General features: G+C 47.6%; 1 protein-coding gene across 4 annotated transcripts in view; it reads left to right on the top strand.

The window, feature by feature from the left end:
- VAV2 (vav guanine nucleotide exchange factor 2) overlaps positions 1–23041 on the top strand; it is a 138899-nt gene that overhangs the window by 10179 nt on the left and 105679 nt on the right. The gene's annotated exons all lie outside the window — the stretch shown is intronic.

The following is a 23041-nucleotide window of genomic DNA, read 5'->3' as shown; positions in this document are numbered from 1 at the left end:
CTCCCATCTTGCATGTCATTGTCAGGAGCAGCATCAGCTCCGTGCTCTCTCCTGGTCCCTGCATTGGGACCTTAGCTCTGCCTGCAGACCAGTGGGGTTTGCTAAACAGAGAGAGGGACAAGGTTAAAAGGTTCCCATAGAGTAAATTTACTCTTTCTCTTCAAGCATACGCTTCAATACTGCTGGAGGGGGGGGAGTAAATTGTCCCTTTTATAGCATTCATATCTTCTGTTGTGTTTTATAGTGGTTTAAAGCTAAATGGAACATCTGGTATGTGAAAGGGGCTGAGGAGGGAACAGAGGAGGCTTGTAGATGGAGAAGGGGAGGAGCGGGAGGAGTGATTTGTGTTTACTGCAGTGAACACAGAATTATCTGTGAAATCCGCTGAACTCATGTGCGTGACGGAAATATTTGGCTGTGTGGAAAACAACCGTACGCTCTAGCCGGGAGCAGCCAGGAGCACAGCATCCCCTGTGCTCTGCGGTGGAGCTGGTGCAGGATGAGACCCGTGGAGGGGACGAGCTCCCCCATCTCTGTGCCTTGTGCAGGACCATTGATGTGTCCGTGCTGAGCACATGTCCCCGAGGCTGCTCCGAAGGGCGATGGGCAGTATAAGCTGGTTTTGCTTTCCAGGACAGGCTGTTTGGCCCCTTTGGGTTTATCGGGTACTTGGGAGTGTTGGCAGCTGTGCTGGAAGCATCCAAGTTCATGCAAGGATACAGGTTTTTCCTCAAGCAGAGCCCTATTCCTGAGAGGTTGGGTTCATCTCTGTGGTTGAAGAAACAAGAATGGGAGATATATATTTGTATGTATGTAATGAGGGATATATATAAAAATAGAAATGTCTTTTTATAAAAGCTGGAGTGTGTTAAATAGTGGGAATCCCAGGTGGAATGGCCCATCCTCAGGGCAGGAAATTTATACAGTGTCGGGGACAGACTTGTGTGCACATTGAGACCCTTTACGGGAAGCACTTTCTCGTGTGAGTGATCTTCCAAGAAATCACTAGTATCCTCAGAGAGGGGAGGAGAGAGAAAAAAAAAAAAGGCAAGTTTAGTGTTAGCTCTTCTCCGCTTTCTAGATCAACTTATTTGTCTCTTCTAATGCTGCTGCAGGGTTTGGGGTTGTTTCCTGGGAACTGCCTTGGCTCCAGGCTCAGCCCGCTGCCCTCGGGGCGGATGAGCTGGATGCAGGACTTGCCTTCAGTGTCAGTTCTGTAAGCAGATGCTCGCTCTGCGTGGTGAAATGCGGCTTTGTAGCTGGTGATCTGGCACCAAACCAGATGACAGAACTTTGGTTTTGGGGGTCTAAGAGTTATCACAGTGTTGGTGGCAGCCTGTGGCTTCCAGCTCTTGCAGAAACAGCTGGGGTGTCTGCTCCTGGGGAGCTGCGCAGTCTTGCATATAGATGCAAGTGTCTTTTACCAAAATAGTTAGCTTTCAATCAGCAAAATAGACCAAAGAACTTCATATTGACAGTGGGTTGGGAGCGCAGAGTCAGCCAGGATGGCAATGAGCATCCCAGGAGAAAGGCTGGCTGTGTGCTCTGCGTGCCCGGCTTGGGGCTCCCTCCAAAGGGGATTTTTTTACTGTATGAAATTGCAACACTCATTTCACATCCTTCGCTGATGTGTGCTGTCCACGCTGGAGCTGATGTTCTGAGGGAAGCGTCCCTGCTCCTCTTGCCCCTGCTCCTCTTGCCCCTGCTCGTTCTCTCCTGGTGACTGCGATTCGCTGAGCATCTCGCTGCTTAGGTCATCTTTTGTTTGTGAAACCAGCTGGAGATGGAGGAGTATTACTTGAGCTCAAATGTTTTTACATAAAACTGGAGCTTTTGATGGACCTTCTAAAATAATCAGGAAAAAAATAAATCTAGGCTCTTGCCAGATGTGGAACTCCCTGCCCTCTACGTTTTCAAGTTGCAGTGGGTGTGGGATTGCATTGCACATTTATTTTCTGACTTTAACCCTTTCTCACATGTCAGTTGGGTTTTGATTTCTCCAGTGGTTGGGGTACACGTGTTCAGGTTGCAGGGATTTTCATGCTGATGGAACGAGGCTGCTTTCAAGGGGCTTCCCAGCTTGAATCGCCGCCACTTCCCACCTGCCTTACCTGGCATCTTTCTACCTGATGCAATCAGCGTCTCCCTGATGAGGACAGAGATACTGAGTCTGAGTTACAGCAAACTTGGTCAAATGTCCTGAGCTCTCGGCAGCAAAACCTGTTCCTTGCAACGTGATCGGTGGCTGGGAGGCTCATGAAGGAGGAGAGATGCAGCTGTGATAAAGCAGCCCTGGCTGGGAAAGGCGAGTGTGGCCGTACAGGAGTCTTGCTCATCCCTTGCTGGAAGGTTTTCCAGCCTCACCGCGTTGGGGTGCATGTCGCCAAGCTTCACCCACAGGGAGGAACATCTAAACATTTTTGTCTTAGAGGTGGCAAAGGTTGCAAATAAATTTCCCTTGTATTGACAGCTTGGTTATCTCAGGAAGGGTAATGAGGAAGCTTTAATGAAACTACAGTATCTGCTTGCGAGTGGGTTTTTTTAGCCAGGTTGTCGCAAGAAGCATTTCTAATTAGAGAGAGATTTAATTCCAGATTTTTGTTATCCTCCTCCACCCCCCCTTCCCTCTTAATTATATTTGCTAACGTGTTTAACAGCTTTCCCTTCAGAAAAAGAACAATTTATTCAAAGGTCATAAATAGATTCTGGCATTAATTACTCCAGGAGACACACTGGGCTGCACTGGAGAAATGAACTCCATAGGGAGTGCTAAACCTTTAGCAGTTGGGTTTGTCTGTGGTTGAGATGACTTTGCACACACCCCCCAACAAAGGCAGACACCCCCTCAGAAAAGAAAAAGGCTATTGCATACACATTTGTGTCCAGGTTTTTAAACACATCCTTTGATTTCTCCATCTTCATCCTGGCCCAGGTTGTCCAGAGAAGAGGTGGCTGCCCCATCCCTGGAGGGGTTCAAGGCCAGGTTGGATGGGGCTCGGAGCCCCTGATCCAGTGGGAAGTATCCCTGCCCATAGCAAGGGGTTGGAACTAGGCTTTAAGGTTCCTTCCAACCCAAAACATTCCATGATTTTATGACATTTGGGGATGTTTTTATCGTGCTGCTGCCAGGGACCACCGATCTCTGCAGCAGAAGGAGGGAGCTGAGCTGCTCCCCTCGGTACTAAACACCCTGCAACAAACCCTCAGCCTGGTGCCCAGATTAGGTTAATAGTTTTTGTAACCTCCAGATTTTGAAGCGACTGTAACATCTGTTCCAAGTGATAATAAAGTAGTGCTGAGGGGGAATTAGCATACAGCTGCTGGGGTGGGCGAGAGGCTCTATAGAAAAAAAAAATGAGTTTATTGATGGAAGATGAAGCCTCATTGCATTTTCATAGTTCCTGGTGATTTTTGGCAGTGTGAGCAAAATCTGTTCTTTTGCAATAGAAAAGGATGATGCTGTGATATGGGACTGTAATGTACATTAAAGACTCAAGTGTCCTTTGTTTTATCATTTCAGTCCTCACCCAAAGCCAAAAGTACTTCTGTCTGCTTTGGGTTCTTTTTGAGGTTTTTAAATTTTTCTGGCATGGTTAATTCTGCCAGCTGAGCCCTTCTGCCTGTGTGGAGCTGGGCTCACTGTGTGGGGGGGAATATTTAAACCATTCTAGAAATAGCTCTGCTTTCCAGGATGGGGGATGCTACGCACACATGATCCAGAGCTAAAGCATCTCACAGTGGGTTCTTGTAGGGCGGCTTAGCTGTGGGGTTTTAGGCTGCCACCTCTGGAAAGGGCTGCAGTTTGCATCCTGCTGTGTCTGGGGGGTTTTCGTAAAGGTCTTTTGGTTGTGACTTGGCTCTTGCTGGGATCATCAGGAAATACAGGTGTGTATTGGCTCTGCTGGGGTGTGCTCACCTGCTTTGGTTCCTCCTTCCCTTGTCAGTCCTGAGGGTCAGGATCCTGCTCTCCCACGCAGCTTTGAGTTACCAACAGGTACCAGCAGAGTTAAGCTCTTCTGTGACTTCTTCCCTGGTGTTTTTCTGGAAGACCCAGCTCCTGAAGTCCTGTGATGTGAGAATTTAACTCTTCCTTAAGGGAAGAGACAGCAGAGGCATTGAAGTTGTTGCTTTTATTACATTGGGGAGGTGCATGGAAACACTGTTCTCTGAAGCTTCATAGACTTGAAAATTAATTTAAAACTCTCACGTTTGAAAATGTATAAAGCAGAATGATTACTGATGAATCAGCAGTTGATAGGAATGGTTGGACTTGATGATCTGGTGGGTCTTTTCCAACCTGGTGATTCTATGATATTCTGAGTTCCCTTGTAAAATAATAACAAATAAAACCAAAATCAACCCGTGCTCAGCTTTAGGCTCCACCAACAAAGCTGACAAAGTGAATAGTGTTATCTTTTGGAGAAAAATAATCTTAAGCAGCTTTAACGATCTGTTTTAGCGGGGTATAAAATGAGTGAGGGTAAAACTTCAAGGGGAGTAAAGTGGCCTCAGAATTCCATGTGGGCAGAGAGGAACTTGCCAAAGACAAGGCTGTGTGTTTATATGGGTATTAAACCTCCCAAGATGGACCAGAGGGAAGGATTTCTTCCCTGTAGCCACCAAGTTTTTCATGTTTTTGCCCTGGGGATGAGAAGAAAGGCTTCATTTTGCTGAGCACTGCTCTCCTGCAAATGTGGAAGGAGGAATTGTTCAAAACCCCTTTCTGAAGTGTCTTTTTTCCTGTGATTTAGAGGGTTTTTTGAGAGATGGCTCTCCTAATAACAGTGTCATGGTGTGAAGATCCTGTATAATAAAGATAAGGCATCAGGTAGTGTTATCACTTCATAGAAACCTGTTATTCACCTAAGCAGGGCTGTTATTAGTCTGATTCTGGTAGCGCGGCTGCAGGAGCAGAAGGAGCTTCCTTTGATGGAGCAGAGGAAGAAACTGGAGACGAAAAGGGGTATTTAACTTGTCTCTGCGCTCCAGGTAACTTAATAACTGCTTAGTTTTGTCTTTGTCAGGTTAGCAGCCAGGCTTTGTCATGTATTTGAGCGCTGAAGAATAAATGCAGAACTTCTTCTCCCTCCGCCCACTTAATGTTTTAACTCAAAAAACTGGAAAAAATGCCTTTTGGCGATGGTTGCTCGTCCCACCCCACAGCCCTGCACCGTGCAGGGGCGAAACACTGTCTGGCTTCTTTCTTTCTTTGCGGTTTAACGTTTCCAGTGTCTGTTATGCCGGAGATATATTTCAGTCTCTCGGCTTCCCACCCCGTTCTCCTTGGCTCTCAGACATCCTCGTGGCTGTGCTCTGGGAGATCGCAGCATAATGAGGATGGACAGAGCTGGAGCTGATGTGCAGCCCAGGGTTCTCATCGCTGCTGTGGCTCCAAGCTCCCTCCCTGGGTGTTTTGGCAGCGTTATCCCTGTTGGTCTTGAGGAAGAACTTTTGCAGAACTTTTCTGTGGGTGGCTTACACAAAAACAAACCCAACCCTCACACACACAAATGAGTTGTTGCTAATACAATTCTGTGGGTTTAAAGCAACTGTTAAATAAAAAAAAAAAAGACAGCACTTGGTTACTTGGTTACTTAGGTTGTGTGCTCTGTGGGTTGCTTCCAGACGCTGGTTCTGCTGGAATCTCCTTTAGCAGTGGACATGAGTGCTGAAACCCCCTAGACAATTAGATGTTATTATTTGCATTGCTTTTATTAACTCATGGATGCCCAGGTCCAACCTCCAGTTGGTTCTTTGCAAATGGGGGTCCTGATCCTCAGCGATGGGTTATTTGGATAATTTGGGAATACAGTCTCCTTATTATAGTTGAGAAGAGCCAGGGGGCAGGGTGGCTTTCTGTTCCTCCACCTTGCCAGTGTTCTGGGGAGGGGCAAATGGGCTGTGATTTTGTAATCAAGTATTTCATAGAATCACCAGGTTGGAAGAGACCCACCAGATCATCGAGTCCAACCATTCCTATCAAACACTAAACCATGTCCCTCAGCACCTCGTCCACCCGTCCCTTAAACCCCTCCAGGGAAGGTGACTCAACCCCCTCCCTGGGCAGCCTCTGCCAGGGCCCAATGACCCTTTCTGTGAAGAATTTTTTCCTGATATTCAGCCTGAATCTCCCCTGGTGGAGCTTGAGGCCATTCCCTCTCGTCCTGTCCCCTGTCACTTGGGAGAAGAGGCCAGCTCCCTCCTCTCCACAACCTCCTTTCAGGGAGTTGGAGAGAGCAATTTGTGTTCTTCAAAAAAGACAATATTGCTGGGTTTATAGTTATCCCTCCAGCCAAAGCCGTGGTTTTTGTACGTGGCTGTGGGAACATAAGGGATGGCAGCATGTGTTCTTCCTCACCTCCTCTCCCTCCTGGCTCTGCTTAGCTCCAGGGGCTGATGGGCTCAGGCTTGGATGGTACTGGATCCCTCCACACGCCAGCGTGGTGCGATGCTTTGCTTCCCTCTGCCATAGACCATCACACGTGGACAAGGCAGGACACGATGATCTGATGGGTCTTTTCCAACCTGGTGATTCTATGATTCTGCATATCGAACTTGCATCTGGCTTACTAGGAAGTAAGGTTTATGAGCAGGGTTGGGGTTGGTTTGGTCTGTAGGGTGCACTGACCTGGAGTAGGACCTTAGAGCTTCACATGGAGGAACTGGCCTCGTTAAAGAATGAGGTGCAAGATAAAACTATTAATTTATGGGTGCTGCATGGCTGTCCGTCCTGCTCAGTTTCTGCGGATGGTAATCAAAGAAAGTGCCGCTGTTTTCCTGGGAGCTTCTCTTTCTCAGGGTGAAACACGAGTGGTGTCGTTCTCGCATCACCCTGTCTGCATCACGTGTGCTGTGGGCGGTGGGAAAGGAGGGCGTGATCCCAGCAGTTGTGCAACCATGAAGTTCTTCTCTACTGATATGGCTGTGTGGTTGACCAGACTGTGGCTGGGAATGCAGCAGCTGAGAGCTTGTACCTTGTGGTGAGGAGCAGAGACAAAAGTTCAAAAGTTGAGCGTCTGAGTTAGACCAGAAGCTCGATACCAAGGAAGGATTGAGATGGCTGGAAACCAAAACTGGAGCTGCAATTTTTTTTCTGATCATGGGTGGATTTGCATCATTTTTATCTGCTCTTCCTTGATTTATTCGAGGCACTTTTAAGAACGTGTTTTACAATTGGAGTTTGTATTTAGGAGCAGAGGAGGACCAAAACCTCAATTAAATGTTCGGGGCCAGGTTGGATGGGGCCTTGAGCAGCCTGGTCAGGGTGGGAGGTCTCCCCGCCTGTGGCAGGGGGGTTGGAACTGGATGATCTTTAAGGTCCCTCCCAACCCAAACTATTCTGTGATTCTAAATCTCTTTGATACCTTCAACCTTGCTGGGGAATGATGCATATGAAGTGCATACAAGGCTAGGCATGCAAAGAGGTTCACCTGTACGTTGGATCTGGGTCTGTGCTCCTCAGCTGGTAGCTCAACAAATTGTTTGAGGTAGTGTTTTGGAGTCTGAACATGTGAATGTGTGGAGAGAGCCACCATGGGCTGACTTGGGACGGCCTGCTCCTGTCTTTGAGTCAAGTTACAAAGCTGAAGGTGGAAAGGCTTTGTTCCCTGGAAAGCTCTGTTACTTATCCAGTAGCCAGGAAGGCTGAGCACTGAGGCTTTCTCATCCCCTCTGGGATGTGAACCCCTTGCCAGATGTCCATCAGACAGATGTTGGTCACTCTTTTGAGTGCTGGCGAGGGGATGCTGTTCGTGGTGGAGTGTGATCCAGAAAAAGTCACAGTCTGCTGTTTGTATGCAACCAGAAATGATGGGTCACAATGACTTTCCATGAAATGTTTTTTTTATTCCCCTCCTTAAGAGGGACTAAGCAGCTGGAAAGCCTTTCCTCTGGGGAGCTCGAAGAAGCTTTGTTTTGAATAAGAGCTTTTTGCATTGGAGGATACACCTTAGGGAAAGATGTTTTATTTCCCTTGGTGTTTATGGCCCTGTAAAATACTGTGTAGCCTTCATTTTTTCCCTTTGTATAGCCTTGATTGCAGTATGCAGAGGAGCAATTTATTCCTCCCAGCTCAGCCTGAGATGTTCCATCGCTGTTTTCACAGGAGCCAGCCCTGTCTTAATGTTTGCTGTATGACTTTTAAAAAGTATCTTGCTGGCTTCTAAACAAATGTTCTTAATAAATTCCACTTTGGGCTGCGTATACATTAGTCTGGCAAAAAATCTGTGTGCTTGTTCTTGCACCTTAATTCCATGATTACAAATCTCCATGTGTTTTACACTGTGTATGTGATGGTGGAGGCAGTTGCTACGAGAAGGATTAATTTAAAGCAGATGAAAGATCGCATTTTCTTCAGCTGAAGTCGTAAAAATTAACGTAAATTGGTGGTATTTTAGAAGATAGGATAGAGTTGCTGCCAAAAAGGGGGAAATGAGGAGCCTGCATCTAACTGGACGTTGATGCTGTCTTGACCATGTCAATAAAGTAACTTTAATTTACAGGTCAGTGAGCTTTTTTTAGAGCTGCTGCGTGTTCAGATGTATCGATCCTCTCCCATTAGGAGCTCCGAATAGTGTCCTTTCATGTCCAGATAATTTTCAGCCTGCTGAAGCAGAGTGGGTGGTTTTGGAAGGAGATGGAGTGGAACAGCTGAGCCGAGGAAGGAATCGGATGCTACTTCCAGTTCCCCTCCTAGCCCCTCCTGCTCAAATGCAGCATTAATGGTCCAGGCCAACACGTCCCTGGGGCCTTATCTCCCTGCTCAAGTTGTACCAAATTAATTAGACCAGCACAGCAAAAGCAACACAACCTTCCCCAGCGCTCCCTGCTCTGCAGATGCAATTATGCTGTTATACAGAGTTTATTTTAGATATTCCAATTAGGAGAGTGATCTTTCCTCATCTGCGCTGTCTGATGTAACTGTTTCTGGCTGGCTGGTAAATACAGGGTTAAATTCTGTTTCCAGGGGAAATGCTTGTCCTAGGGAAATACCTGTGTTTGACTAAACCAAAGTTGATGCAGGGATGGAGAAAGGAAAAGCCAGGGATAACTGGCTTTTCTCCTTGTCTCACAATAAGAAATTCCTGTTTGGTTTCTTGCTTAAGTGAGAGTGGATTAGGGATAACTGCAAAATCACAAGAATGCTAGTGATTACCTGTACACGCTAAACTTTCTATTAAATAATCAATCATTCAGGAAAAAAAAACCAAACCAATAACAGCAAAACTATGTTCTTCCCTATTTTTTTTGTAGTAAATACACACCCTGCTAATGTATGTTAGCCCCTGTTAGGCTGGCTCAGAAAGGAGGACTCGCCTTAAAAATACTGAGCCAAAGCTGAAAACTTCAGTAAAAACACACGGGAGATTTTGGGAAGGTTTCTAAAACCCTCTCTAGCTTCAGATGTCAGCTTTGAGTACATCCCCGTCGTGTTGCTGTAACAGAGAAGTGATCTCTGCTGCAAAGAGGGTGATGTCGGTATTAGATGAGAGGATCCTCTTGATCTTGTTACACTCCCCAAGTATTAATTTATATAAATATCCAGAGCTGTATTTCCCATAATCTCCACAATCTGTTTTCGGTTCTTATGAGCTGAGGATCTGACCTGTTTAAGCAGCTTTAAAAATTAAGTAGCCAGTAGATTAATTTTCTCTAGCCTGTTTTCATCAAGCAAACGAACTGTGTGTCTGCACTGAATTGTAGGAGCTGAGCTTCATCAGTAAGGTTTGCCTCTTGAGCTTGGGAAGGAGAGTCAAATGTTCCAGATAAGGTACAATAGTCACATCCTCAGGGAGAGATTTGAAATAAACTGGGTCATAAATGAAGCTCCCCCTTCGTTTAATTCGGTTTAAACCTCTCCCTGTAGTGGAGGTCGTGGATGGGGATACACCCACATCCAGAACGGTTTGGAGCCTGCACCGTGACTGCTGAAGTTTGCTTGAAACTTCACTTCTTACTGCAGAAAGATGTCTTGAATTTATTCTGGCAGCAAATCTTTTTACACTTTGGGGAACTTTACAGCAGAGCGTTAATTTTGGCTGGAGTCTCTCATTAAATACCACTTTGCAAAAATAACTTGAAATGGAAAGTGGGTTTTTTGGGTCTTTTTTTTGCAGCATGTTTTCTTCCTGTGGTGTGAATTGGGGATAATTGACAAGCTGTAAAACTAAAACAAAACGAAATGTGGTTTTCATGGCACTTGCCTTCTCCTTCCTTTCTGTCTCCCTGGAAGAAGTCCAAATTCTGCTTTCCTGAAGCATGCATGTGCTGTTGTTTGTCTTGCTGGGTATCCACCTGGAAATCCAAATCTGAGCCTGCCCTGGTGCCCAGATATCTCAAAAAAATCTGTTCCACGAGTCCTTGCTCAATAGAAGAGAAATAGCTGCTGTATTGGTGTTGATCAGTAATTACAAATGTGTAGTCTGGAGGGAGTTGATGCAGGAGAAAGGTGCATAGAGTCTTGGCTCCTGCTGCAGGGAGTTTGAATTGGGTGCAGGGACGCTTTGAAGCCGGTCTTCCTGAATTGATATTCAGTAGTAAGGAATCACACCCCTCTTCTCTCTCTAGAAGGGAGAAAAATGCTTAATTGAAATCATAAAATTAAAACTATATTTATCTTTTTAAAAAAACGCAGAGCAACCGACATTACAGTAATGCCAATGGCCTCCCCGTCCTTCCCCTGACTCAAGTTCATTTTGATTTTTATCTCGTGCATTCGTTAAATACGCTGGCTAACCTTCAGCTTTCCTGTCTTGGCCTCCCAAGCTTTGTGATACTTACAGTTACTATTCAGTTAATTAATTTCCTTGCAGTGTCGAAAGGGAGAGGAACCGATACCCTGAATGCAAATCTCAAAAGGCAGTACAAGTGCTTTAGGCAGTAAGAAAAATGTGTGTTAATGCCTCTGTGTGTGGATGAGTTTTCATGATACACAGGACTGGATTCAGAGCTATTATGGGAAAGCCAAGTAGGGTTTTGGGACCTTTATGAAGCCTATGAAAGTCTGTTAAAGACTCATGGGGGTGTCTTCTGATGGCTGGGAAGTTCTGACCCAGTTGTGGATTGGTCATTTGAGACTGTTTGACATTTTCTGTTACTGGAGGGGGGGGGGCGAAAATAACGAGGTGGTTCATCCCACCTAGTCTCTCCACCTCAACTTCCCCTTTTAGGTTTTAACATCACGTTAGCTGTTTTCTCCTGGGCAGGGCTGACGGACAAGGGGATATGGGATAGGAGAGGCTGTGCCAGCCAGCCTGGTCTCTCGGAGCCGAAGGGAGATGGTGAATCACATCCACAGCTCTAACACCTATTGTCTAACCCCTTCTTTATTTGTAGACGGCCCTCAACTTGGGCAGGCTTGCTGTTGCTAAATCCCTGTTGACTGTTCCTGATTTATTATCTCGTCCTTGGGAAAGGAATACTGTGAGGACCACGCTTCAGATTGGAGCTTGTAGTTCCCTGGGTTTCCCTTCTTCTTCTTAAAGACGGGCTGAATATGTGATGGGCTGTGCTGTTAATGACTATTTTAATCAAAAGCATGCAGGCAGTTGCCGCGTGCGTGGAGCTGGAGGTGTCTTTTTTTTGATGTTGTCTCGTTTTGGTGATAACAGAGGCTTTGTAATAATCCAAGCCACTTGGGCTGGGATCAGTCTGACGTGCGCCGACGCTACCAGAGTTCCCTCTCCTTGTCAAGGGTTGTCCTGCCTCTCATCTCCTGAGTTTTGTGGCAATTGGTCTTTACAGGGACCGTTTGCACAGAGCTCTGGGTCTGGTTTGGCTGTTCTGCAGGCACAGGTGCTCAGCAGAGAGCTCCAGGAGCTGCTGTCTGGGTGTCTTTACATGTCTAGCTTTGGTCCCTGGATCCGAAACACAAGCACTAAAGCAATTAAGCTATAAAATCTTTTAGTTTTCCCTCCATTAAGATGTTTTTAATCACCTGTTTACCCAGAGCGATTTTCTGTGCTTTGCACACATGTTGGAATCATTCTTGAAAGGCTGTCACCTTGCAGACAGTGGTTCTCCAGCTTTTGCTGCTCTGCTTCCGCTTCATTTTCTGCAGAAGAACTTTGGAGCTAGAAAACTTGACAAGCCTCAGTGAACCCATGGGTAAAACAAAAGCCCTTCCTGTTCTCCGGCTCACACTGTTCACACCCTTGGTTCTTCCCATCACTGAAATGCAACAAGATGTTTATTATGTAAAACTGAGGAGAGGAGGAAGCCCAGAGTGACTCCTGGGACCTTGAGGCTGCCTGGCTAGTCTCATCCCACAGGGACATCCATGCGATGGCTGGCAGAGGCACCCCATGCTCCTTCTTTGCATAGAATCACCAGGTTGGAAATGACCCACCAGATCATTGAGTCCGACTCTGCCAGCATCAGGTTCAGCTCCTGCTGCTACCTGTAAGGGTAGATGTGATGCTTGTCCCTTCCTGATTACCCAGGAGGCTCAAAGGAGCTGGTTTGCAATGAGTTGCTCCCTCTGGCTTGCAAGCAAGGTTTGGCTTGTAGGTCCTGTAACACATAATAATTTTCCTTTGCAATTCCTCTTATGCAAAAAGAGGGTTTGTAGTGCAGATCTGTCTTTCCTACCCATCTCCAACTGCCTGCTCTTCCCACCTCCCCATCCTGGGAGCTTGTGCGTGGAGGAGCGACGCAGAGGATGGTCAGCCCAGGAGCACCCTCCACCACCCTGTTTCTGTTCTTTTTGGGGATGAAGAAGGCACCGAGCTGCTCTGCGGCTGCTCCTTCTCTGCAGTGAGGAGCTGATGTCTGCGCAGAGCCCCAACACGCTGCCAGGAGGCAGAGGGGCATCGAGAGACCTATTAAAAGCACATTGTGGGCTTAATCTTGCAAAATGCAGCTTGATTTCATATGCAGGTCTGCATCAGTTATCGTAATGTGAAAAGTAGTGTTCTGGTTTTAATTGCTTCTTTAGGCAGGAGCTGGGGGGTATCTTGCAGCATCATTGCCTGATGCCATTAAGCTGAGTTTTTCTGCGTGTTTGTTGTCTGCTTCTAATAATGCCATCCCAATCCCCCGTGTGGCATTTAGGAACTGTTTTTTTCACTGAAGCCGTTGTCAGCCACTGCCTTAATTCTTAGCAAGGCTTTGAGAGTAGATGGCAACTTGGGCAACGGTCCAGGGAGGTGGAACTCAGCCCAGGTGTAACGGTGTCAGGGTGCGTGCCAGGAGCCCTCGCTGCGAGCAGGCGATCTCTATCTCCTGGGATGCAAAACGCTTGTGCCGGCACCAGCTGCAGCTTCAGGTCCTCCCGTACTGATCTAGAAGCTGAACTACCATTTCCAGCTCTTACCAGGTGCACAAGTCCGTGCCGATCTCAAAATGACAGAAGTTTGCAGTTGTTCTAGGCCGTTATTTCCTCCGACGCCCATTGAAAAGGTAAAAGCAGCCCCAAATGAAGCATTATAAATGTTTTTCATGGCTTTTCAGTCGTGCTTTCCCCCTGCATGCTGCGCTGCTTTGGCTCCGTGGGGTGAATGTACTGGGAGGTTGGTTTGTTCAACGCTTCTGCTTCCTGGCAGGTAACCTGGCACTTCTTGCAGTGAGGAAAATAACTCGGTTGGTTATAATTTCTGAGGCTTTCTGAAAGTGAAGTGGGTCTAATTGGAAGCGAGTCGCTCAAAATTATGACTGTATGGAGAAAAATTGCGTATACCCGTGATGCGTGAATAATACAACGGCATCCGTGCGAGCTCTTGCCAGAAAAGCCTTCTGGCAGATTGCGTGCCACTGACCTGATGAAAGAGCTTTTGAAATGAGATTTCTTGAGTTTTTTTAAAACGGGGTTCTGGAGTCAGCGCAGGAAGGAGATGGATCTGTTAGAGCAAGTCCAGAGGAGGCCATGGAGATAATCCGAGGGCTAGAGCACCACTTGTACGAGGACAGGCTGACAGAGTTGGGGTTGTCAGCCTGGAGAAGAGAAGGCTTCGAGGAGACCTTAGAGCAGCTTCCAGCACTGAGAGGGGCTCCAAGAAAGCTGGGGAGGGGCTCTGGATTAGGGAGGGCAGGGATAGGACAAGTGGGAATGGTTTTGAGCTGAAAGAGGGGAGTTTGAGATGAGATCTTGGGAAGAAATGTTTTCCTGTGAAGGCAGGGACGCCCTGGCCCAGGTTGCCCAGAACAGTGGTGGCTGCCCCATCCCTGGAGGGGCTCAAGGCCAGGTTGGATGGGGCTTGGAGCCCCTGATCCAGTGGGAGGTGTCCCTGCCCATGGCAGGGGTGGGACTGGAAGGTCCCTTCCAATCCAAACCATTCCATGATTCTATGCAAAGTGTGCAGTCTAACGGTGGCAGCCTGTGGTGTGATCAGCCCAGGAAGGATCAGGAGATATCAATGTGTATTTAAAACTGGGCTCATATGAGACTCCTGTAAAACGGATACAAAGGTCTTTAATTCAACGTGCATATTGCATTATTTAATAATGATCTGCTTTGACGGTTTGCATAAATGATACTGGAGTCAGCTAGTGCAGGCACCTACCTCGTATCCCACCCCATGGTTCGCTTCTGTCTCCAGAGTCTCAGAGCTCATCTCTCCAGCATTTATATGGGGCAGCTTGGTTTTGAAGAGACAAAAATAAGTTCTGTGAATTTCTTGAACCTGCCCAGGCTTGAAGGCTACCGCCTGGAGCTTCTTCTCTGGGGTCTGGCCTGAATACTTGACGTGACAGGGCTTGATTTCCTGACTTGGCTGTTCCTTACTCATCTTGCAGACGTATCGTAGCCGTTCTCATTGCTGTCCTGTCAAAAGTTCATCACGGTCCGATTCCCTGCGCCAGCCTGAAGAGCAGGAGAACAATGACTGCTTGGAAAGTCTTCTCTAAGCATATCATTACGGTGTAACGCTATATACGGTTACGCAATTACTCATTTTCTTTCACAGCAGCTGAACTCTGTGTTATAATTTGATTGTCATGGTTCAGGTCGAGTCCTGTATTAGAGCTTTGGGTTGGCCAAAATGTTTTGAATTTTCTTTGCTGAAAGCTCAGTGCGTGGGAAGGTATCTCATTTCTTGATCAGCTATAATCCTAAATTCTTTTTTACACATCCCATCTTCACCTACGGTCGTGTCTCATGAGTGATGAAGTGTGAGACCCAGTGAGGCAAATGTGAGTTTAGGGCTTCACATCAATAGTAAAAATAGTAAAAGTCAAGATGTTGCTTTCCCTCCCCTACTTCTTAACCGAGTTCCCCTGACAGATCTCTTTTCCAGTGAGAGGAGAAAAAGACAGGATTTAACAAGCATGGAAGGGGACTCTCCATAAAGGGTGCCAAATGTGGGCAGATTGAGCAATCCTTCCGTGCTCTCCAGCTCCCAAGCTTTATGTGGTCTCAGATCTCGTTCCTCACTCAAGCCAAGCCTGGATTTGGCAGTCTGCTGGTAAATACACCGCAGAGACAGCCCAGATCTGGGATGCAGGAGGCGCTAACCCAGACTGTGTGGGAAAGTGGAAAAGAAACCCCTTTGTTCTATTTTCCTACTAATGTGCCTTAAAAGGTCCAACTGGGTTTCTCCTCTTAAGCCTGGTGGTCTTCACACACCTGGCTATAGCTTGTGCTGCGAAGAGCTGCTGTTCCCTATCTTGTCATCCCCAATCCCAGCATCCCCATCCCAATCCCCACTGGCTCTGGGGCAGGTCAGGACCTGCAGAGAAAGCTGGTCTGGATCTGTCTGCTGGGTAATTACAGTTTGGTCTCGTCCAAAGGATTTAGGGATGTAACATGGGTCTCTCCCAGGCATCGCCACAGCGCTGCCACGGATATAGCACGCCGTCTGGGCAGGTCACTGGAGCAGGAGAGCATCCAAGGAGGGATTTTCACATCAGCAGATGCTGATTGGGGATAACACAAGGGCATCTTTCAGCACAGAGTTGTCCTGGGTCATTAGGGAGGTATTGATGTCCCGCTTCTCCTTTCTTCATGTAGTCTGAGAGTCTGTATTCTCCATCCAGCTCCTGAAATGAATCACTCTTGGGGTGGGTAGGAAAGGAAAAAGGGGGTATTGCTCCTCATATATGTGGTTTGTAGCAGCAGGAAGATCCAAGGCTCAAAGCAGTATTTTCCTTCCTAGAGAGCAACCTGAAATCCCCTCTCTTAGAGGGGGAATTGGTGAAGATCAAAGCTTTCAGAGAGGATTGTGCCCACCTGATTTTGCAAGAAGCAGTTGTTCCTGGGAGCGGCTCTACAGATCACTTAAAAAGTCTTAAAGATAAATCTCTAAAGTACAGTCAGCTGCCCGATGTGATGCAGAGAACTTGACTGGGGTTTTCTAAAACATCAGCAGCAAGGTTTTTAGTTGCACAAACCTCAAACCTGTGGTGGGTTTGGACTGGTGCTGAACCTGCAAGACCTACTGGATTGTGGGTGTTTGGGCAAAAGGTCAGGGCTGTCCAGACCTTAGGTGCGTGGGCAAAGAACTTCAGACACTGTAAGCATCTCGAATAAAAGCAATTAAAGCCCTTACCTTAACGATTCCTTCTTTCTCAGTGAAGCCCTGTTTCCAGACCTTGGAGTGTTCCACAAAGAAGGGAAGTACTGTCATCGGATCAGCTCTGCTGTTTTCTTTGGGAAGTTGCAGCTTCCTTCCGCTCATTTAAAGCCCCTGCAGGCTGCTGGGTGACCCTGGGGTGGTGGGATGGACAGCAGGACGGATGGACACTGAGCAGTTGTGCTCTGATGAGCCAAGTGTTCCCCGTGGGGCTGTCTGCCACGCAACGTGGGACCTCCTGGCTCGTTGCAGGGACTTTACAAACCTCTCCTGTCGTGCCGTTGGGGAGGGTTCATCCTGTGTTTTTAAGCTTTGGAGAGGTTGTTGCTGCTGCCAGGAGTTCACCTTGGAGGACACAAGGATCTAGGCTTTCCTGTGATTTCTTTTCCCTCCTCCAGACTGGAGGATGTTACTCAATCCTTGTCCCCTCCTCCAGTGCTGTGCTGTCATCTTGGACTCCGCAGCTGCCTGATGGGGGGGTTCAGCTACATTTCTGGATATTTTACTTTGCTTTCCCATTTCTTTCTCTGAAGGAGCACATGTCACGGAGGAAATGAGCCTGGTGGTCCTTGCAGGGAGTTTGGGGTCAGCAATACTTTCCTAGGATAAAACAGCAGGGCTGCTTGGCAGGAAGGCAGCAGCCCCAAGGGGGACACGATGCTGCTGCCCTCGTCCAGGCTCTTCCTGCATGCAGAGAAAGCACAGATGCAGTTCTATCCTGTATTTCTCCAGTATTTACTTCGGCACAGAATCATGGAATGGCTTGAGTTGAAAGGGACCTTAAAGCAAATCTAGTCTCACCCCCCTGCTACTGGATCAGGGGCTCCAAGCCCCATCCAACCTGGCCTTGAACACCCCCAGGGATGGGGCAGCCACCACTGCTCTGGGCAACCTGGGCCAGGGCCTCCCCATCCTCACAGAAAAACATTTCTTCCTAAGATCTCATCTCAATCTCCCCTCTTTCAGGTTAAAACCATTCCCGCTTGTCCTATCCCTGCACTATCTGATCAAGAGCCCTTCCCCAGCTTTCCTGGAAGCTGCTCTAAGGTCTCCCCAGAGGATTCTCTTCTCCAGGCTGAGCAAGAGCCTTGTTGCTGAGCATTTCTGCATCTCTGACTAAGTTGGATGTAACCGTTGACCCTGTGCTCTGTCTCTTGCTCTTCCCACATTTTCTTAACGTCTGCCACCTCGGAGGTGTTTGCCTCCGTTTCTCACCTTTTTCCAGTAGTTCATTCCTTGTCTAAAACCCAGGAGGTCTGGTTAATGTTTTTGCCCACTCTGACTTGAGGATGCTGAGAGCCATTGTTTTTACAATTTTATGTATATTCCAGCTTCCAGTTTATGAGCTTAATATTGTTTTCTGAGCTACATCTTCCCTTTGAGAGCCCATACATCATGATGGGAAGTGCCTGTAAGGTAACTGGGAGCTCTTTATCTGCTTCACCTGTGTGTGAGCAATGATGAGCAAAGGTGTGAGGGTCAGCAGCCCCTCTGCTGTCTAGCTCTGTGTTGTACTTCTTCTGGGCAAGGTAAAAGCTCCTAGTGACCTTGTGTGTGAGGTTTGCAGCCCATCTGAGCCCTAGCCGAGGCTTGTTGCTGGGAAGGACCTTTGCTTGCTGCAGGTTGGCTTTCCTCTGGTCCTCCCAGTGATGGGTGTTTGCTAAAATGAATGGTTGCTCTCCCTCAGGTACTAATCCTGCCTGTGGGTGGATGTAAGGAGGACCTGTGAGGAGGTCAGCGCTCATCAACGTTTTAGGCTCATTAATCAGTGGCTAAGTGGAACTGGTGAGCACTCTGTGCGACAGGAATGCCTTTGAAATGGGAGGAAATAATAGCACTAAATTGTTTGAGAAATAATTTCTTTCTCCACTTCTCAGTAGATAAATCTGCTGTCCAACAACCCGAAATTTAATCTGTCCATCTAAAGTAATTGATGGGCTGCGACTTGAATCCAAATGTGAATGGGAAGGGAGATTTTCTGCAGAGATGTTTTGTATTGTTTCTGCGGCTGCTCTTTTCCACCAGAGACAATGGGGCGAAGCGCAAGAAGGAGCAAAGCTGCAAAAGATTTGGTGCTTCTGGTGGAGGGTGATACAAGCTCCAGTTGTGCTTTTGACTCTTCGTTACTGCTCCCAAAACCTTCGTGCTAACACCTTGATGTGGAGATGAGCTAGAGGCATTTTGGAGACATTTAGATACAGATTGTGATGTGCACAGTTTTAAATGCAGAGTTATGTTTGCTGGATACTTGGATGCTTTTGGACTTTTTCTCTGCTCTTGACTTCGGAGCACGCGAAGGGAGCTTTGATGTTCCTTTGCAGTGTCAGAGTAGTGCAAGGAGAACTCGGCACAACTCGGAGATGCTTTCATTGGCTTTCTCAAGAGGTTTACACCACAGGACATCCATTTTCCCCTTGATCGTTACAAATGATGTGTTTTCTCACTGGGAGACCCTCCCTTCGCCGTTTGTGGAGGCTGTGATAAGCTGATGCTCACAGCTCCCCATCGAGGACTGACTTTTCGCCTGGTGCTTTCGAGCTGTGCCGGCAGCGAGATAAGAGGAAACGTGACATCACGGTCAGGAAGTGCTAAAGAAAGTTGCTTTCGTCATTTGCCAATGGGTTATCTCAACCAGCAGAGCTGCAGCATTCCTTGCATGCTGCAGGACCCATTTCAAGCCCACGGCTTTGGCCGAGGTTCAGCGCGTGGCTGCCTGCCCAGTGCTATTGTGTGCGGCCCTGCTCCTCCTCGGAGCGCTCGCTGCCTCTCCAAAAGGCTCTTATTGAAATCTGTGAGATGTTGCATGATCCCGCCCTGCCAGACAAAGCAGTTGTCCCCTTTCCTAACCTCCCTCTACCTTTTATCGCATTATTAAATGTCTCTCGGAGACTGCTGAGCCTTGCACCTCCCTCTCTTGCACAATCCCAAATACGGGGACCAGGGGCTGCTCCGATGCTCGCGTGAACGTCCTCCAAACCCCACCTTGGGCGTTTTGGTTGTTGAGCAAAGGCTGCTGCATTCTGAGCATTTTGGTCTGACTTTTTGGCATGTCCCTGTAGCAAAGCAGCTCTGCTGGGAGGCAGGAAGGCATGTGGCTTTCCAGCCTGTGGCCATCTCTGCTGCAGCTGGGGGGATGGTTTCCAGCCTGACCCCAACGTGCTTGAGTAGCTGGGTCTTTTCTGAAGAACTTGCATCGGAAATGGCTCCGTCTAGTCAGCGCAGGTGTCACCAGCATCCAGTCATACAGGGACCACAGGGAGGGGTGGTGATGACTGAAACAGCGGCGTGGAGAGGAGCGAGGTGCTGAGCTGCTCTGCACCCTCCCATGGGCTCCACGCCCACAGCTGTAATTTCCAGTTGCACACGCATCCCACCTGTCCTTCCTACCTCGGGGCACGGGAGCAGAGCTTTGGGGTGGCTGGGCACGTCCTAACGTCCCTCTGCGCAGTGGAGCCATAAGTATCATCATTGTCCCTTTCTTAGTCTTTGCAAAGCAGGTTTCTGCTGGGTTGGGGCAGGACAGCGATGGCTTAGGGCAGTTTCTTCACCTTAAGGCACTGCAGTTTTTAAAAATAAGGGAAGCTGTTCTGCTTCTCAGTGAATGCAGGTAGCTGGGCTTTTATGCCGTGCTGCTGTGCTGGCTCTCTAAAACTGGCTCCTTGCAACCCTCAGAGGATCAGATTAGAGCTGACCACTGACTTTTCTCATCTATTGACAGGCTTCAAGAGGTTTTGTTTTACTGGATGAGTTTCTTGCTCCCTGGGGTACAGTCTCATCCCTGTACCCATTGCCTTTTCCCTCTCCAAAGCCCCTCGGACGGGCTTTGCTGTGTCTGGGGAGCTCTCTACGTGCCAAGGATTGATGCTGTGGCTGCTTTTGAAGTCTGGCTTGTGGTTCGGTGAGAGATGCTGGTATCTGTGGAGGATCCTGTGATCTTTGGGTGTCTTTTTCCAGAACTGAGCATCCTGGTTGCTGGTGGTGTCTCCCCTGCCCAGAAGCAGTGGCTGGTGCGTATTGAGGTGGTTCTGGATGCAGAGGAGGGTGATAGCAGGATTTAGGATGTGTAGTGCTTAGATTCCTGCTGGCTTTTGTGCCAAAGGAGATTGCAGGACTCTGCTTCAGCACTGATCTCACTTGGAGCATATAAATGACACCATTGATTTTGGACCTGGCAGGTGGTGAATGAGCCCCATGGAGAACATTGATCTCTCTCCTGTGGAGTGTTTACTCATCCAAAGGTGTGATTGACTGATAAATAAAATGGCCTCGGCACAGCTCGTATTCAATTTGAGCTAATTTCAATATGTGGCCATTGAATGATGCTATCAAGCCAAAAATTCCTCATCTTCCATCAATAGCAAACTAGCCTCGAACTGCTCGCAACCAGAAGTGCCAGGACATATTTTACAGATTGGTGGGAGAGAAATAGTGCAGGAACCCATCATGCTGTTAACACCTGCGTGTGGGTTGTACTCACCCTGACTTCTTGTACGTGAGGAGCGGGGCGAAGTCCTACCTACAGTTGTCATCCCAAACAAGTTGACAACATGGTGGCCTTGTTCTGTTGCCAGCTCCTTGCAGGACTGTGGTGCTTCTGCCTCAGTTTATTGTGTTTTTACATCAGGCCTTTTCAGCAGCTCTTTAAATGGATTATGGAATTCTTTCTTGATGCTTGTCATCTGCCTGTGCTCAGCGACCGGCCAGCTGCGTGGTGGCTTTTTGTGGACACCACCTGAAGCTGTGGGAAGGGCAGGGGCACTGCTGCAGGCAGCTGCTTATTTAGCAGCTTCCAGATTTGAATTGGATGAGCAAAGACAGTTGGATGCAACTGATGTTGAACAGTGTGGTTGGCCCTGTCCTTCCTGACCAGCATCTAGCTGAGATGGGGGGTAACTCACCCCAATCTAAACCCATGATAGACCCAAGTCTCTATCTCCATTAGAAACGCTGCATTCATTTGCTTGGATGTGTGATTTCTCTTGTGATTTTTTTCAGACACAAGGTAGTGTGAACTTTAAGCTTTTCAAGAATTTGAACCACAAATGCGTTGTGCAGAGGGATCAAGTTTTCACACCGTCAGGTGTCTTTCGCTTGGCTGAACATCGGCGCTGTGAAAGTCCATCTTCAGCCTTTGGTGCTGCCCCAGCCTTGGGATGAGTGGGAATTGGGGAGTGAATGCTGCAGAGAGGCAGCTTGCATCTTGCAGTGTGCAATTACGGCTCTAACCTATGTCATTAACTTTCAAAACTGGAGGCTTAAAAGGTTTTAAAATAAACACGTGCTAGAAACTTGAAATCAATGAGGCTGCAGCGCAACAGCCAACACACCCGGTTTGCCCAGGGTGTAAATTCTTGCAGAGACCCTGGAGATAAAGTTATGAAATAACCCGTATCGATGAGAGAGGTTGCAAAGCAATTCCAAAAGCCCCTCTCAGTCTAGACGGATTATATTTACTGCAGTGTTTATGTGAGATAGAGGAATGCCCTAGAAAAACAGAATTGTTTTCAGTTTCTGCCTCTGGCACTTGCTTGTCTAATGAGAAGGCTCTGATGAGATGGGAATGTCCCATCTCATCCCCATGTGCTGGGGAGCTCTGCTGTCACTCGGCTGCTCTGGGTAGAGGGGGTGGAATAGGGGAAAAGGATAGAAGGATATTTTTTTGTGTGTGTAGGTGAATCAGCCTGTTGTTAATGATGTGGTCTTGATAATCTGTCACCACAAACCTGATAATTCCAATAAGCTGCATCGCATTAACGTCTATGGAGATATGATGGCCCCGGAGACACTCTTTGATTCTGTTAATTAAAAGAAAATTAAGTTATTTTCTTTTGCTTTGAACTTTGGGTGAAGTTTGTCGGCAGTGTTTTGCATGGTGTTAGTTTGCTGCTCCCCAGGTCATCATCAACAGAGCCGTGTGACAAAACCACGCTGACCAAACCGCCCCAAAGGCAGCTTGCATCCTGTGCCTGTTTATCACATGGGGATGATTAACCCCTTTATTGGGTTGATTTACTTAGAATTGTAACATGTTTGTTATATATTTGTGAGGAATTGGCTGAGAAAAAGAAGAGTTGTTTAAAAATACAGTGATAAATTGAAGGTATTTTGTGGAATCTTGTGGGGGTGCGGGAAGAAATGCACTTAATTGGCTTGCTGAGCAGAGTCAGTTAGTCCTCATGAGGGATGCAGGTGATGCAGCCACAAAACTAAGACCAGTTTTTATTCTTCTCATCTTACCCCTGTGCTGCCAGGCATCACTGTTGGAGCGAGATGGTCTGGAGTCCCCAGACTTCAAAACTCCCCGCGCTCGCAAACAAATGACTGATTATTGCTATAGTCAAAGATGGGATTTTCTTGAAAGAGAAATGTAATGTTGCTCTGCCAGTTGAGCTGTCTGAAATACCCAGGGTGGTCCCCAGGGGAGTAAGATTTCTGCCTCTTCTAATGGGCTGAGATTAAAGGTGAGCAGATCTTTGTAGAAACAGACCCAGGGCTTGTTCTGGTCTCGGGAACAGGATCTGAGCTGGGTCAGGAGC

Source organism: Phaenicophaeus curvirostris, chromosome 20 (genome assembly GCF_032191515.1).
Source record: "Phaenicophaeus curvirostris isolate KB17595 chromosome 20, BPBGC_Pcur_1.0, whole genome shotgun sequence".
In the NCBI taxonomy this organism is placed as follows: Eukaryota; Metazoa; Chordata; class Aves; order Cuculiformes; family Cuculidae; genus Phaenicophaeus; species Phaenicophaeus curvirostris.
The sequence above is the reverse complement of the archived record's forward strand: the minus strand, read 5'-3'. Positions and strand labels throughout refer to the sequence as shown.